This window comes from Gekko japonicus, unplaced genomic scaffold, assembly GCF_001447785.1.
Source record: "Gekko japonicus isolate JY-2015 unplaced genomic scaffold, Gekko_japonicus_V1.1 scaffold146, whole genome shotgun sequence".
In the NCBI taxonomy this organism is placed as follows: Eukaryota; Metazoa; Chordata; class Lepidosauria; order Squamata; family Gekkonidae; genus Gekko; species Gekko japonicus.
Window position 1 is genome coordinate 167,950 of NW_015167533.1, and position 5,329 is coordinate 173,278.

The following is a 5,329-nucleotide window of genomic DNA, read 5'->3' on the forward strand; positions in this document are numbered from 1 at the left end:
TGGCTCAAGTGGTTAAGACACTGAACTGCAGGCTGTGGAAGGTCAGTAGTTCAACAGTTCGAGACCCGAGTTGCCACATGACAGAGTGAGCTCCCATCTCTAGTTCCAGCTCCTGCCAACCTAGCAGTTCGAAAGCAAGAAATTGCAAGTGGATAAATAGGTACCACTTCGGTGGGAAGGTAACAGCGCTCCATGTGCCTTGGTGTTTAGTCATGCCGGCCACATGACCACGGAAACATCTTCGGACAACGCTGGCTCTTTGGCTTTGAAACGGAGATGAGCACTGCAACCCTAGAGTCGGACTCGACTGGCTTTCGAGCAAGGGAACCTTTACGTTAGCCAATAACGTCAATGTTTCATTTATACTGTGCTCTATTTTGTAAGCTGTCTTGGGTAGGTTCTCTAGAGAGGTGGCACAAAAATGTTATAAATGAATGAATGATGCCAGGCGAGAACTAGAAGTGGCAGCAGTGCTATGCTGTTTTTCAGGAAACTTGTTCCCTGTTACCATGCAGAGGCAGCGGCAGCATGAGAGGAACAGATGGTTTTCCTTTTCTCTCGCTGCATCACAGCTTGGGGCTGCTCATGCTGAGCTCTGACCTAGCTGTCCAAGTGGCCCTATAGCAAGAGGAACCCACCTGGCACTTCCTCCTGGACAGGCTGTGGCTCAGTGGTAGAGCATCTGCTTGGCATGAAGAAGGTCCCAGGTTCAATCCCCGGCATCTCTAGTTAAAAGGAACAGGCAGGAGGTGATGTGATTACAGACCTCTGCTTGAGACCTTGAAGAGCTGCTGTCAGTCTGAGTAGACTGTGCTGAACTTGATGGACTACTGGTCTGATTCCTGACAGCTTCGTGTATGTTCTTTAGTGACAAAAGTCCCACCTTGTGTGGAATTAGAAGTTCCTGTTTGCCAAATAAGGATTTCTTCCCTTTCTTTTGGGGAGGGGGCACATCTCGGTGGTAGAGCTTCTGCTTGGCATGCGGAAGGTGCCAGGTTTCAATCCAGGGCATCTCCAGTTAAAAGGACTGGACAGCTGTGATGTGAAAAGCCCCTGCCTGTGAGAGCCGCTGGAGAGCCACTGCCAGTTGGTGGAGTAGACAACACTGAACTGGACTGACTGATTCAGTATATGGCCTCTTCATGGGGTCATGTGCCCCAGGCTGACCAGACAAAAGCTAAGCAGATGACCCACCAGGCTACAGCAGAGCAGAGGTCATTTTGGGGGGGATCGCGGGGGATTGCAGTTCCCCCGGGTGAGGTATGGGGGGCAGGGCACATGACGAAGCCCCGCCCCCTGCTTCCGGCCGCCCCGCTTCCGGCCCTCATTCAGCCAGGAGGAGGCAGGAGAAGAGGGAGGGTAAGTTGCTTCCTCCCTGCCTCCCTCCCTGGGGCCAGGGAGGGCCTTTGCAAGGCTTCCTTGCACTCCCGCTAGCCTTGCAGGTCCACCACCGGGCCCCTCATGGGGCTCGGCAGTGGAGCTGCAAGGCCGCCGGCGGTGGCCAGGACCGTTGGGGGCGGGGTGTGTGGCCTTATGACACACTTCCGGTGATGTCAGGGGGTGTGGCCTTATGACACACTTCCGGTGATGTCAGGGGGTGTGGCATATGCTAATGAGTTATGGTAATGAGTTCCCCTAGCTCTTTTTCTACGAAACGACCCCTGCAGCAGAGGCAGTGGGCGCTTCCCCTGAGACTTCCTCTGCCAGCAGTGTGCTGGGGGAAAGAAGCAGGGGAGACCATGTGCAGTTCATAAGTGGGCCTGGGGCATCATTCCCGGGGAGAAGGACCCTCCAACCACAAGAAGGCTGGAGGAGCAATTTTTAGCGTTGCATTTGTAAGGTGGGTTTATGTGATCGGTTAAGGCAGTGAGACTGCTGCATTTTTTTAAAAACGCAGCGATTACAGCCCCCTTGGGAAGCTCTGAACTGAAGCACAGATACTGCATGGTCAGGCAGAGAGAGGGCTGTGCTACTCTCCCCACCTTCGCCACTTTCCATCACCTTCCCCCCCCCCCAGCCATTATGGCCACCTAAAGTTATTGAGTTGCAATGGGCATCTCCTCCCCCTGCAAATGTCCCCACTGGGATCTGTGGCCAGTTGCAGAAAACTCCCCCCTCTCTACAACCTGCCTTGGGTGGATCGGAAGTAGCCACAGCCAAAGAGAAGGCACACGCCTCCTCTTGTGTTGCCATCACCCCGGCAGGCTGGAAAGTGGCACTGGAGGGAGGAAGCAGTGGCAGGTGCCAGCCACACCTGCTGCTGTTTCCCACTTTGCCACCTCAGGCTGGTGTGTGTCTGAGCAGCACCTTGGGTCTCTTGGGCAGTGAACTGGTCCAGCTCCAGCTGTTCTCAGATGGTGCCAATGTTCCCTCTAAGCTGTGGAGTCTTGTGAGCAAAAATTCTACTTTGTGAGCGGCTGGCATTAAAGCTGTGAGTGAGCGAGTTGGCTACAGCATAAATTAGTTTGCTCTGGAGCCGTCTTTCCTGAGCTGAGATAAAAATGTGTGAGCCGGAGGCTAAAAAACTGTGAGCTAGCTCACACTAACTCAGCTTAGAGGGAACATCCTGCCCTAGGGCACAACTGACTCATGGCAACCCCATGAAGTTCCACCTCGTGGGATATTTCAAGGCAAGAGATTAGTAGAGGTGGGTTGTCACTGCCTTCCAGTCTTCCTTGGGAGACTCACATCCAAGTACTAATGGTCGACCCTGCTTCGCTTTCAAGCTGTGATGAAATCAGGCTAGTCTGGGCTCTTACAGTTGCAACTGCATGACTTATAATGTGCTTTGAAATGTAGGGTACAGATGTCAAGTGTAGTTGTTACTCCTTCAGGAGGGAGTATTTGGAGATTTGGGTTCAAGCCTACTAAGGATGTCACGAAGTGCCTGTGCAGGGGAAACACAAGATAAGAGGCCTGTTCAAGATCAGACAGAAGTGCCTTACTAGAGTTGCTAGTTCCAGTTTGGGAAGTTCCTGGAGGTTTTGGGGCTGAGCCTGGAAAGAGGAGGGAATTCAACAGGGATGTAATGCAGTTGAGTCCCCTGCCATTTCCTCCAGGGGAAACTGATCTCTGGAGTCTGGAGATCAGTCATAATGCTGGGATTTCCCAGGCCCCACCTGGAGGTTGTATCAATATAAAGACACTCCATGAATGAATTACGAACAAAAGCAGAAATATTATATTGTACAAAACAATTCAAACAGTTTTAAATCTTTGTTAAAGTTCAGCAAACCCTTATATATTCTTAAAGAGCTAGGATCAAAAAGTACTTGATACAAGGGGAAAACTCTAAATGAAGTCCACAAATAAATAAATAAATAAATATCTAAAACTTCAGGAGAACAAAGGTTTTACATCTTGCAGGAGTAGCAGCTATACACGGCTGGCTTCACTGTTGCATTCGCATTCTGCTTCTTCAAATAGTTGGTACTCTTTAGCTGTGAAACTGAAAATATACTTCTATGTCACATCCACTATATTATAACATATTTTCTACATTTATAACTCTCCCCTTCTATATATAATATAGAACCTTTGTTCTCCTGAAGTTTTTTATACAAAGGATTTGTGGACTTCATTTAGAGTTTTCCCTTTGTATCAAGTACTTTTTGATCCTAGCTCTTTAAGAATATATAAGGGTTTGTTGAACTTTAACAAAGATTTAAAACTGTTTGAATTGTTTTGTACAATATAATATTTCTGCTTTTGTCCGTAATTCATTCATGGAGTGTCTTTATATTGATACAATCTCCTCCCGTGAGCTCTCGTTTTGATATACAACCCACCTGGAGGTTGGCAACCCTATGGCTTATAGTTCAGTCCCCTACTGGCTTCTGCCTTCGTTCCTGATTAGAAGCACCCCTAGGGCCGCTCCAGTGCCTTTATCCAGGGCCATTTTTAACCTCTCAGTCCACCCTTGAAAGGTATTATGACATAAATCCTCATGAGCCAGAAGCACCCAGCGGAGTCCTATGACAATCCTTATTAGTCAATGAAAGCTAATGCTATTCAAAGTGCCATAGGAATCTGCAACAGACTGACTGGGGTCCATCTAGAATTTGATCGAATGAGGTCCATCTGGACTGCAGCATTCTTGGTAGCAGAACTAGCAAGAGGAACTTTCTAACCATTCCAAGGGCTTACCTGGATTCTTTTGTTGGAAAACGTTTTGTTCCCTTATGTTACAGACTGCACACGTTACTGAGGTATGCCAGAGGCTCCGATTTTCCCTTTGTGTGTTTGTGTGTGTGACTGGTGAGCTGCTACCTTTGGAACACTTTGTTTAGAAGAAGTAAGCTGAGGTCACACACCTTGTGTATTCTGATGTGCATCTAAGTCCTCCTTGTGGTGAACATGTGATAGCTCTTTATGAGTCACCAGACGGCCACTCCTGGGAGAAGGAGATCATATTGGAGATGCTGCTGGACTAACTCTAGTGAGGATATTTAAAGAATTCGACAATCCATGCCCCCGGGACAGAACACTGCAGTCAGCATGCGTACACACACACACACCCCTTTTAAGTCTGGTGAACCACCAGCCTTAGAGCAAGGAGCCGCAATGTGTCACATTAGCATGGCTGATGGCAGGAAACTTATAACCCTGAATTATCCCCCTCCTCCTCCTTTCTAGGGGCACGGGCCAGCTGGCAGAGATGCCAGTGCCCTGGGTGGTTGGTACCCAGACGCTCTTTCAGGCAGACACAGCCTGTCATTGGTTTTATGCCAACCCTGCCATTTAAGTATCACCTCCGAGATGAATTAAGTGCTTGGGGGGGGGGGACCCTGTGAAACAGCAGCCTTCACAGGCTGTCAGCTAAACAGTTGCATTCAATGGGAGGAAGCAAGCTTTCCCAGGTCAGAGGCAAGCAGGCTTTTGTTGCCGCTAAGAAAGCAGTTTAACGGCCAGAGGAGGAGCAACAAACCACCATAACGAACCCCCCCCCCTCGCCTCAGTAGCCAGAGAATCCAGATATTCAATGGTGAGCCCAGTTGTAGTTACCTGTACTGCTCTTCCTTGGGGTTTCCTCTCCCCAGGTAAAGCAGGGGTGGTTTCAAGCAGGGGTGATCCCCCAGGATCACTGCTGCCCCCACCCCTAGAAACACTGCTGCCCACCCACCCCTGCCAGGGACAAGGAAGGGATGGCCCTCCAGGGGTCGTTTCGTAGAAAAAAGAGTGAGGGGAACTCATTAGCATAACTCATTAGCATATGCCACACCCCCTGACATCACCGGAAGTGTGTCATAAGGCCACACCCCCTGACATCACCGGAAATGTGTGATAAGGCCACACACCCCGCCCCCAACGATCCCAGCTGCCACCGCCG